Here is a 16222-nt window from a genome sequence, read left to right as displayed (position 1 = left end):
ATTCACTCACGCACACTCACACACTCACTCACACTCATTCACACTCACTCATTCACATGCTCATGCTCACATACACATAAAAACTCATTCACACACACTCATACATACACAGACCCGCACACACACATTTGCACACAAAATCACTCTCACACACTCATAAACACACTCACACACACATATACACACAGACACACACACACACTCACACATATACACACACTCACACACACTCATACACAAATGCACACACTCACACTCGTACTCACGCACACACTCATGCACACACACACACACACACACACTGACACACACTCACACTCACACATATACATACACGCACACACACTTGCACACAATATCTCTCTCACACACTCACACACACACAGGCACTCACACACTCACTCACACACACTCACATACACACTCACACACATACACACACTCACACTCACTCACATGCTCATGCATTCACACGTTCACACACTCACACACACATACACACTCATACTCACGCACACACTCACACACTCACACACACTCACTCACGTTCGCTCACACTCACTCACACTTACTTACACTCACTCACATTCAGACTCACACACTCGCTCACAAACACTCGCTCACACACACTCACACACTCACTCACGCACACTCACTGACACTCACACACTCACGCTCACGTTCGCGCACACACACACAAACTCACACACTCACTCACACATATACACACACGGCACCCACAATTTCACACAAAATCACTCTCACACACTCACACACTCACGCACACATACTCACACTCACTCATGCACACACGCATGCACACACTCACGCATACACACGCACACACGCACACGCTCACACTCACCCACTCACACTTGCTCACACTCTCTCACTCACACTCACACACTCACACACTTGCTCACACATACTCACTCACACACTCACACATATACACACAGGCACACACACACTTGCACACTCACTCACCCACGCACTCACTCAAGCGCTCACTCACACGGCCACGCACTCACACACTCACAAACACAATCACTCACTCACACTCACACTCACACACACAAACTCACACACGCACTCACAACCACACACACGCATGCACTCACACACACTCACACACACTCACTCACACACACATGTGCACACACATTCACACTCACACTCACACACTCGCTCACACACACTCACATTCACACTGACACTCGCTCACACTCATTCACACACACTCACTGAAATGCACACACTCATTCACACTCACACACTCTCACTCACTCACGTTCACTCACACTCATGCTCACACACACACAAACTCACACACTCACACTCGCACACCCAAACTTACACACACACACTCGCACACATAATCAATCTCATATACACATACTCACGCACATACTCAGTCACACACACACTCAAACACACGCTCACTTACACACTCACTCACACACACTCACTCACATTCACATGCACACACAATCACACTCACACATTCACACTCACACGGGCACTCACACTCAGTTATACAAACACACACATACTCGCGCACATAATCACTCCCTCACACACACTCAGTCACACCATCGCACACACTCACACTCACACACACACTCGCATACACACTCCGTCACACACTTGCACACTCAAACACACACTCACGCACACACTCACTGACACACAAACATACACACACACACATTCACTCACACTGACACTCACACTTACTCATGCACACTCGCACACTCACTCACACTCATTCACACTCACTCATTCACACGCTCACGCTCACAAACACATAAAAACTCATTTACACACACACACACACTTGCACACAAAATCACTCTCACACTCACGCACACACACACTCACACACACATATACACACACTGACACACACTCACACTTATACATACACGCACACACACTTGCACACAATATCTCTCTGACACACACACACACAGACACTCACACACTCACACTCACACACACACACACACTCACATTCACTCACATGCTCATGCATTCACACGCTCACACACTCACACTCACGCACACTCACGCATCCATACACTCACTCACACTCACTCGCGTTCGCTCACACTCACTCACACTCACTTACACTCACTCACATTCACACTCACACACTTGCTCACACACACTCGCTCACACACACTCGCACACTCACTCACGCACACTCACTTACACTCTCACTCACTCACACTCACGATTGCACACACACACACAAACTGACACTCACTCACACATATACACACACGCGCACCCACACTTTCACACAAAATCACTCTCACATGCACACACACTCACACACACACTGATACTCACTCATGCGCACACGCACTCACACGCTCACGCACTCATACACTCACACATTCCCACTCACACATACACACACTCACACTCATACTCACGCATACACACACACACTCACACTCACCCACTCACACTTGCTCACACTCACTCACACTCACTCACATGCACACTTATGCAAACTTGCACATACACACACACACACACTCGAACACATAACTACTTTCAGTCACACACTCATCCGTACACACTCACACACACACTCACATACTCACACTCACACTCACACTCACTCACGCACTCATATACTCACGCGCCCACACACTCGCACACTCACACCCACACATACACTCACACTCACACACATACTCACCCACGTACTCACACACGCATGCGCTCACACACACACTCACACATACACACACTCACACACACTAACACTCATATTCAGGCACACACTAATGCACACATGCTCACACTCACACTCACACAGTCACACACTCTCACACTCGCTCACACATTCACTCACATTCACACTGACACTCGCACACACTCACTCACACTCTCACTCACTCACGCTCACTCACACTCATGCTCGCACACACAAACTCACACACACACACTCGCACACCCAAACTTACACACACACACACACTCGCACAGATAATCAATCTCACATACACATACTCAGGCACACACTCAGTCACACACACACTTAAACACACACTCACTTACACACACAAACACACACACTCGCGCACATAATCACACTCACACACCCACTCGCATACACGGTCAGTCACACACTTGCACACGCACACTCAAACACACACTCACTGACACACATGCACGCACACACTCGCACATATACACACTGACACACACACTCACTCACACATACACTCAAACTCGTTCACACTCACACACATTCACTCACACTGACGCTCACACTCACTCACGTACACTCGCACACTCACTGACACTCACACTCATTCACACTCACTCACTCACACGCTCATGCTCACACACACCTAAAAACTCATTCACACACACACTCACACATGCACACACTTGCACACAAAATCACTCTCACACATTCAAACACACACACACATACACACATGCACACTCCCTTATACACATACTCATACACACTCACACTCGTACTCACGCACACGCTCATGCACACACACACTCTCAGTCACACACACTCACTCACACTCACACTCACATGTACATACGCACATACTCACACTCACTCACACACACTCACTGACACTTACGCACTCACTCACACTCACTCACTCACTCACTCCCACTCCCACTCACACACAGTCACTCAATCACACATATACACACACGCACACACACACTTGCACACAAAATCGCTCTCACACACACACACGCACACAGACACTCACACACACTCACACAGACACTCACACACACACTCACGCACACACTCACACACACTGACAGACACACACTCACACATATGCACACACTCACACTCACTCGCGTGCTCATGCACTTACATGCTCACACACACACACTCACACTCCCACATACACACACTCATACACACTCACACCCGTACTCACGCACACACTCATGCACACACACACACTCACAATCACACACACTCACACTCACTCACTCACAGACACTCACGCACTCACTCCACTCATTCACACTCACTCACTCACTCACACACAAAGTCACACACTCACACACACACATATACACATACGCGCACACACACACAGACACTCACGCACACATACTCACACACACACCTATACACACTCACACACACACACACACACTTTCACACAAAATCACACACACACAGATACACACACTCACACTCACTCACTTGCTCATGCACTCACATGCTCACACACTCACACACTCACACTACCACATACTCATACACACTCACACTCGTACTCACACACACACTCACACACACTCACTCAGATTCACAATCACACTCACACACTCACACGCACAACTCACACTCACTCACACGCTCATGCACCCACACACTCACGCGCTCACGCATTCACACACTCTCACTCTCACACTCACACATACACACTCACACATGCGCTCACACTCACTCACGCACACTCGCTCACACTCACTCACTCACTCTCATTCACACTCACACTCACACATGCACTCACACACACTCGCTCACACTCACACTGACACTCACACATTTGCTCACACTCACTCACACACACTCACTGACACTCACACACTCACTCACACTCTCACTCACACACAATCTCACACAATCACACACACACACAAACCTACACACTCAGACACACACACACAAACACGTAGTCGCACACATAATCAATCTCACATACACATACTCAGTCACACACGTACTCAAATACACACTCACTTACACACACACTCAAACACACACACAGTCACACACACAAAATCACTCTCCCACACTCACACACAGACACTCACACACACTCACACACACACACTCACACACACACTCAAACACACACTTAAACACACACTCACTCACACACACACTCACACATACACACTGACATTCACATGCACACACAATCACACTCACACATTCAGACTCACGCAGGCACTCACACTCACTTACACAAACACACACACACTCGCGCACATAATCTCTCTCACACACACACACACACACACACATTCACACACACATACTCACACACACACCTATACACACTCACACACACACTTTCACACAAAATCACTCACACACATACACACACTCACACTCACTCACTTGCTCATGCACTCACACGATCATACACTCACACACTCACACTACCACATACACATACACACACTCATACACACTCACACTCGTACTCACACACACACTCACGCACACGCGCACACACTCACACTCAACCACACTCGCTCACACTCACGCACACTCGCTCACACTCACTCAGATTCACAATCACACTCACACACTCACACGCACAACTCACACTCACTCACACGCTCATGCACCCACACACTCACGCGCTCACGCATTCACACACTCTCACTCTCATACTCACACATACACACTCACACACGCGCTCACACTCACTCACGCACACTTGCTCACACTCACTCGCTCACACTCACTCACTCTCATTCACACTCACACTCACACATGCACTCACACACACTCGCTCACACTCACACTGACACTCACACATTTGCTCACACTCACTCACACACACTCACTGACACTCACACGCTCACTCACACTCTCACTCACACACAATCTCACAGACTCACACACACACACACAAACCTACACACTCAGACACACACACAAACGCGTAGTCGCACACACAATCAATCTCACATACACATACTCAGTCACTCACATACTCAAACACACACTCACTTACACACACAAAATCACTTTCCCACACTCACACACGCACACACAGACACTCACACACACTCACACACACACAGACACTCACACACACACTTAAACACACACTCACACACACACACACTCACACATACACACTGACATTCACATGCACACACAATCACACTCACACATTCAGACTCACGCAGGCACTCACACTCACTTACGCAAACACACACACACTCGAGCACATAATCACTCTCACACACACACTCAGTCACACCGTCGCACACACACACACTCACACTCTTACACACACACTCGCACACACACTCAGTCACACACTTGCACACACACACTCAAACACACACTCGCACACACACACTCAAACACACACTCGCACACACACTCACTGACACACACACACATACTCACACATATACACACATTGACACACACATACACACACACACACGCACACACACATACACATACACACACTCACACAAACACTCACTCACACATATGCTCAAACTCGCTCACACTCACACATATTCACTCACACTGACGCTCACACTCACTCACGCTCACTCACTGACACTCACACTCACTCACACTCATTCACACTCACGCACTCACATGCTCACGCTCACACACACACAAAAACTCATTCACACACCCACACACTCACACATACACACACACGCACGCACACACTTGCACACAAAATCACTCTCACACATACACTCGCATACATACACTCACGCACGCGCTCACGCGCTCACGCGCTCATGCACTCACACTCACACTCACACTCACACTCATACTCATGCATACACACACATACGCTCACACTCATTCACTCATACTCGCTCACACTCACTCACACACACGCTTACTCACAATCACACTCACACACACTCACACTCACACACTCGCACCAACACTCACACATTTGCTCACGCACACTCACTTACACTCACACACTCACTCACACTCACTCACACTCTCACTCACTCATGCTCACTCACACACAAACTCACACACTCATACATGCACATCCAAACTTACACACACACACACACACTCACACAGTCGCACACATAATCAATCTCACATACACAAACTCGGTCACACTCACACTCAAACACACACTCACTTACACACACACACATACACACTCACATCTACATGCACACACAATCACACTCACAAATTCGCACTCACACAGGCACTCACACTCAGTTACACAAACACACACACACTCGCGCACATAATCACTCTCACACACACACTCAGTCACACCGTTGCACACACACACTCACACTCACGCACACACTCACACACACACAGTCACACACTTGCACAGACACACTCAAACACTCACTCAAACACAAACTCAAACACGCTCACATTCACACACATTCACTCACACTGACGCTCACATTCACTCACGCACACTCATTCACACTCATGCACACTCACTCACACATTCATGCTCACACATACATACAAACTCATTCACATACACACACTCACACATATATACATGCACACACACACACTTGCACACAAAATCACTCTCACACACTCACACACACACTCACACACACAGACACTCACACATACTCACACACACATTCACTCACTCATACTCACTCACTCGTTCACGCACACTCACTGACACTCACACACTCACTCACACTCACTCACACTTGCACACAAATACAAACTCATTCACACACACACTCAAACACACACTCGCACAGATTCTCACTGACATACATACACACTCACACACACACTCAAACACACACTCACAGTCACAACACATAATCATTCTCACATACACATACTCAGTCACACACACACTCAAACACACACTCACTTACACACACACTTCACACACACACACGCGCACACATGCAAAATCACTCTCCCACACCCACACACGCACACACAGACACTCACACACACTCGCACACACACACTCACACACACACACTCAAACACACACACTCACACACACACACACTCACACATACACACTGACATTCACATGCACATACAATCACACTCACACATTCAGACTCACGCAGGCACTCACACTCTGTTACACAAACACACACACACTCGCGTACATAATCACTCTCACACACACACTCAGTCACACACTTGCACACACTCACACATATACACACATTGACACACGCACTTAAACACACATGCACACACACATACACATACACACACTCAAACACTCACTCACACATACACTCAAACTCGCTAACACTCACACACATTCACTCACACTGACGCTCACACTCACTCACGCACACTCACTGACACTCACACTCACTCACTCATTCACACGCTCACGCTCACACACACACAAAAACTCATTCACACACCCACACACTCACACATACACACACACACACTTGCACACAAAATCACTCTCACACACACACGCACATACTCGCATACACACACTCACACATACACACACACGCGCTCACGCACTCACACACGCATGCGCTCACGCACTCACACTCATACTCATACTCATGCATACACACACACACACGCTCACTCATACTCGCTCACACTCACTCACACACACACTCACTCACACTCACACTCTCACACACTCACACTCACACACTCGCTTACAAACACTCACTCATACTCACACCGCCACTCACACCTACTCACACTCACACCAACACTCACACATTAGCTCACACTCACTCACACACACTCACTGACACTCACACATTCACTCACACTGACTCACACTCTCATTCACTCATGCTCAGTCACACTCATGCTCGCATACACACAAATTCACACACGCACATCCAAACTTACACACACACACTCACACACACTCACATAGTCGCAACACATAATCATTCTCACATACACATACTCAGTCACACACACACTCAAACACACACTCACTTACACACACACTTCACACACACACACACACGCAAAATCACTCTCCCACACCCACACACGCACACACAGACACTCGCACACACACTCACACACACACACTCAAACACACACACTCACACACATAATCACTCTCTCACACACACACTCACACTCACACACACACTCGCACACACTCAGTAACACACTTCCACAGACACACTCAAACACTCACTCACACACACTCAAACACGCTCACATCCACACACATTCACTCACACTGACGCTCACATTCACTCATGCACACTCATACACACTCACTCACACACTCATGCTCACACACACATACAAACTCATTCACACACACACACTCACACATATACACACACACTTGCACACAAAATCACTCTCACACACACACAAAATCACTCACACACTCACACACAGACACACACACATAAAAAAATCACGCTCACACACACACAAAATCACTCTCACACACTCACACATGCACTCACACACACACAGACACTCACACGCACTCACACACACACTCACTCACTCATACTCACTCACACTCGTTCACGCACACTCACTGACACTCATGCTTGCATACAAATACAAACTCATTCACACACACACTCAAACACACACTCGCACACACACTCACTGACACACATACACACTCACACACACTCACACACACTCACACTCACTCACACACACTCACACACACATACACACACTCACACTCAGACTCACTCATGCTCACTCACGCACACACACACTCATAATCACACACACTCACATACTCACTCACTCTCACTCACTCACACTCATGCTTGAACACAAATACAAACTCATTCGCACACACACTCAAACACACACACTCACTGACACACATACACACTCACACACACACTCACACACACTCACACTCATACTCACTCACGCACACACACACACACACATACTCCCTCACTCACACTCACGCTCACACACACACAAAGTCACACACTCACACTCACACATATACACACACACACACATACTTGCACACAAAATCACTCTCCCACACTCACACACATACAGAGACACTCACACACACACACACTCACACCCATACACACTCACACACATATTCACACATACACACAATCACACTCACACACACATGCATACACTCACACTCACTCACGTGCTCACGCACTCACAAGCTCATGCACTCACACTCACACATACACACATTCATACACACTCACACTTGTACTCACGCACACACTCATGCACACAGTCACGCACACACACACACTCACACTCAAACACACTCACTCACTCTCGCTCACACTCACTCACACTCACACACACACTCACATTCACACTCACGCACTCACTCACGTACACTCACTGACACTCACACATTCACACCCACACATACACACACACATACACATTCACACTCATACTCACGCACACACTCACACACACACTCACTCACAAACACACACTCACACTGGCTCACACTCACTCACATTCACACACACTCACTCACATTCACACTCACACGCTCACTCACACACACTCAGAAACTCACTCACACACACTTACTGACACTCGCACACTCACACTCACTCACACCCACGCTCGCACACACACACACAAACTCACACTCACACATATACACACATGCACACACACACGCACACAAAATCACTCTCACACACACACACGCACATACACACATCCAGACACACTCACACACACTCACACACACTCGCACACACACGCGTACACACATAAATACACTCACTTGCTCACATGCTCACACACTCACACACTCACGTGCTCACACACTCACACACTCACACATACACACACTCATACACATTCACATTCTTACGCACACACTCACGCACACACTCACTCACAAACACACACTCACTCACACTCACACTCGCTCACACTTGCATACACTCACTCACACTCACGCACTCGCTCACACACACTCACTCACACTCACACACTCACTCATACTCACTCACATGCACTCACTGACACTCACACACTCACTCACACTCATGCTCGCACACACAACCTCGCACACTCAAACTCACACCCAAACTTACACACATGCACACACTCGCACATGTAATCACTCTCACATAGACACACTCACACATGCACTCAGTCACACAGTCGCACAGACACTCATACATACTCACCCACCCACACACACACACACACTCAAACATACACTCGCACACACTCACTCACACACTCACACACACACTCAAACTCGCACAAACTCACGCACACACATATACACACTCGTACTCACAAACACACTCACACTCACTGTCACACACACACACACTCTTTCACACACACACACATAATCACTCTCACACACACACTCTTGCACACACACTCACACATACTCACCCATCCACACACACACACACACGCACACTCACACACACATTCACACTCACACACTCACACTCGCACGCAAAGTCACTCTCACACACATGCACACACTCACTCTCACACACCCGCACACACTCACTCACACACACACACACACACTCACACTCACACTCAAACACTCACATCATCTTAGGCAGTCCCTCGGAAGGGGTGGTTGGGACTAGTTTGCCGCACGCTCTTTCCGCTGCCTGCGCTTGATTTCTGCATGCTCTCGGCGATGAGACTCGAGGAGCTCAGCACCCTCCTGGATGCACTTTCTCCACTTAGGGCGGTCTTTGGCCGGGGACTCCCAGGTGTCAGTGGGGAGGTTGCACTTTATCAGGGAGGCTTTGAGGGTGTCCTTGTAATGTTTCCTCTGCCCACCTTTGACTCATTTGCCTTGAAGGAGTTCCGAGTAGAGCACTTGCTTTGGGAGTCTCGTGTCTGGTATGCGAACTATGTGGCCTGCCCAGCGGAGCTGATCAAGTGTGGTCAGTGCTTCGATACTGGGGATGTTGGCCTGGACGAGGACGCTAATGTTGGTGCCTCTGTCCTCCCAGAGGATTTGTAGGATCTTGTGGAGACATCGTTGGTGGTATTTCTCCAGCGACTTGAGGTGTCTACTGTACATGGTCCATGTCTCTGAGCCATACAGGAGAGCGGGTATGACTACAGTCCTGTAGACCATGAGCTTGGTGGCAGTTTTGAGGGCCTGGTCTTCAAACACTCTTTTCCTCAGGCGGCCGAAGGTTGCACTGGTGCACTGGAGGCAGTGTTGGATATCATCATCAATGCATGCTCTTGTTGATAAGAGACTCCCGAGATATGGAAAGTGATCCACGGTGTCCAGAGCCCTGCTGTTTCCAGGCCAGGTCCAAGACTACCCAAACCTCTGTCGTCGAGCTACAGTACGTGGACGACGCCTGCATCTGCGCACATACAGAGGCTGAACTCCAGGACACAGTCGACATATTTACTGAGGCGTACGAAAGCATGGGCCTTACACTAAACATCCGGAAGACAAAGGTCCTCCAGCAGCCTGTCCTCACCACACAGCACTCCTCCCCAAAAACTCACACAATCATACTCACACACATACACTCAAACACTCACAGTCACACACACACTCACGATCACACTCGCATTCACTCTCACACACTCTCACTCTCTCACACACAGTTGCACAAACACTCACTCACATATCTGCACACACTCGCACATGCATTCACATTCGCACACACACTCACGATCACACACACACTCATACACACACTCACAGACACTCACAAACACTCACACTCACACTTGCACTCACACACACTCACACTCATACTCACACACACTCACGCACACAAGCCCGCACACACAGACAAACTCACTCACCCTCACTTACACCCACACTTACACACACACACTCGAACACATAATCACTCTCAGTGACACACTCACGCACACACTCGTGCACACACACACACTCACACATATAAACACACTTACACACACACACTCACACATACACACACACTCACACACAAAAACTTAGTCACACATATGCACACACACTCATACATACTCATCTACATGCACACTCAAACACACACATGCACACACACTCACACACACACTCACGCAGACTCATACACACATACAAACACTTACACATTCACACACACATACACACGCTCAGACACTCAGTCACACACACATACTCACACTCACACACACTCGCACTCACAGACACGCACACACTCGCACACAATCAATCTCACATACACACACTCACACACACACTCAGTCACACACATGCACACACAAACTCACACACTCACACACACACACACACACACTCACACAAATACTCTCACACACACTCAAACTCGCACACACTCACTCACACACACACACTCACACTCACATGCACACACACTCAAACACACACAATCACACTCACACATTCACACTCACACAGGCACTCACACTCACTTACACAAACACACACTCACACTCGTGCACATAATCACTCTTACACACTTACTCAGTCACACACTTGCATGCACACTCACACTCTCTCACATACTCACTCACATACATGTACGCACTTGCACACACACACTCACACACACACATACACACACAATCACACTCACACTCACACACTCGCACACAAAATCACTCTCAAACACTCACATATACATTCAGTCACACACTTGTGCACACACACACACACACTCACACATACACACACTCACACACTCATACACACACTCACACACATACACACACTCACACTCACTCACGCGCTCACGTATTCATGCGCTCACACACTAACGCACTCACACTCACACATGCACACACTCATACACACTCACACTCACACGCACGCACACACTCACTCACAAACACACACTCACATTCACTCACTCACACTCACTCACTCACACACACTCACACTCACACACTCGCTCACACTCACTGTAAGGGTTAAAAAACGGTCACTCGAGTGGAGACAGACTGAGAATCATGAATGGAGATACTGAAGGTAGTGAATTGATCTGACATGTAAAATTATCCAAATTAAGAGGGCTTATCAGTATTAGGAGATTCTGAGGAATCAGGAGTTCCTTCGGTCTTACGATATGGATTGTAATATTGACCGATTATGTATAGCCCGCTTATGTATGTAAAGCATGCTCATACACTCGCTTACATTGGGTTAAGAAGAGGGGAACAGTGAAGCCTGATGGGTAATGAACCATCCCTTGTGTTAGCCTTGATACAGATTTACATTCTGAATAAGCACATCTACCAAGGGAAGTGGAGAATCAACAGTCTGGAACATAGATCGTAAACAGCATCTGAATTTCATGCAAACCCTGGGAAGCAAGATTATGTCACACGTCATGAGAAACTGAGGCAAAGTTGAACACGTTCCAGAAGGGTGACATGTGATGGGAGATGGACAAGTGGGGAAGAACCATTCAGAGCTTGTCTGATAAGAGTCAACAAATCAATGTAACTTTGCTGATAGCAGTAGGCCAATTGGTGGTTTTGTAGAAGGGTCAGACACCTCAGAAAATTGTATAATTGTAATTGTAAAACCTCTGATCTGGGAAGTGTTCATCACAACCTTCCCGAGCATATTCCAATAAACCGATAAACCGAGGTTTTGTCTAAGTGATCCGTGGTCGCTATATAATACGGGCAGGTTTCAATTCCTTACATCAGGGAGTCCACCTTGAGGAAGAGAAGTCTTCTTTTTACCCCAACAATTGGCGCAGCGAGCAGGGTGCTCTCCGACCCGGATGATGTGGCAGCTAGCAATGACAGTGAGTATGTTTTTTGTAGCATCTGCAGAGCTGTAGCATTGAGAGGGAAGGAGGTAATCTGTATAAAGAACTAAGAGGGAGTGATCTGTATAACTAAGTTATAGCGAACCACGGACAGACGAAAACTGAGGTAGGGGATAGGAGTATGTCCTGAAGCATGACGGGTGACACGGTAATTGATTGTGCACGGCGCAAACAAGAAGGAATATAAACTAAAGGGGGGTGGGGGGGACCCCAGGTTGTTTAGGAAAACCTGCCCAGTGGGATGGAATGAAGACCAAGGGAGGTCTGTGAGATATGGACCAGAAGGATCTCAAGTATTAATGCTAGTAGGAAAGAATGTGAAAATAACTTTTAAAAACTTACGAGTTAAAGCCGACACAAAAGCTGTAGCTTTTGTGCTGAGAAAGAGAAAACAAAGATGTTTAACGATGGACTGGAGAAAGGCCATCAAAATATTATTAAGTTAGGATTCAAAAGGGGGGGGGGGGGCGATGAGTCTGTGGGCTAGATTTTACACTTTTGTGTAGATTGCCCAAAAGTGGTCAGTATTTCCGGCGTGGGCGGTAACAATGGGTTTTCAGATCGCCGGCTTGTCGCCCATTCTCAAAATGCCTCGTCTCCATTTTTGAAACTGGACATTACCGCGAGCGATATGAAATCGGCAGTACCTAACAGTACCACGCAATGATCTCATGCCATTTAGTCCTGTCACCTTTTACAGAAGGAGCTATCGACGATGAGGTCCGTGCAGAGGTGAACGGGTCAGGGGTCACCAGTCATCAGCGACATCACTGAGATGGAGGAGCGGATACTCGCACTCGTGGGGAAACACGCCCGGATGGCCATGCAAGCAGCTGCAGACCCTCAAGTGATGCGATGCGAGTAAAGTTTACACCATTGCGTGGTGTAAAGTCAATAGATGCCACACCCACTCATGTCCGAACAATAATATATGATAGATGATTTCTAAAATTGTCCCAGAAATAATGCTGGCCTAATGAAAATCATTGCAATGCACAATGTGTTGATGGTCATGAAATGTGATGTCTGCGATGATTTTGATAGCAGTAGTGCTTTTGTCGTGCATATGCTGTGTGTAGCGCTGTAATCACCTTGTCACCCTAGCAACCCCTTCTCCTCTAATAACCTTGTTATGTATTGTCCAGGTACATTAAATGTATAAGTACAATGGTGCACCAGAGAGGGCGCTGTGGTGGGAGACCTGAAAGTATCTGCAAGACAGAGTATAAAAGGCTGCCCACCAAACCTGAGAGGCACTCTGGAGTTAGACAATAAAGGACTAAGGTCACAGCAGTTACTACAACACCAGACCGTGTGGAGTCAGTGATTTGTGTGCTACATACACCACATTGGCAACGAGAAAGCGGACGAACTCCATGCAACATGGCTACTCTGGGCTCGCTAAAGGATTTTACCGTGGGCAATGATTGGGAGGCCTTTACGGAAAGGCTCGAGTACTACTTCACAGCAAACGACCTGACGGAGGACACGGATGCAATGAGAGAGAAGCGTAAGGCAATATTGCTCTCCAGTTGTGGTGATGAGGTTTACTATCTCGTCAGGGGTTTGCTGGCACCCGCGAGCACCAGGGACAAGTCATATGAGGAGCTGGTCGCACTCATTCGTGACCAGTTGAAACCGAAGGAGAGCATCCTCACGGCCAGATACAAATTTTACCATCACTGCAGACCCGAGGGCCAGGATGTCACCAAATATGCTGCGGACCTCA

Source organism: Pristiophorus japonicus, chromosome 9 (assembly GCF_044704955.1).
Source record: "Pristiophorus japonicus isolate sPriJap1 chromosome 9, sPriJap1.hap1, whole genome shotgun sequence".
NCBI lineage: Eukaryota > Metazoa > Chordata > Chondrichthyes > Pristiophoridae > Pristiophorus > Pristiophorus japonicus.
The sequence above is the reverse complement of the archived record's forward strand: the minus strand, read 5'-3'. Positions refer to the sequence as shown.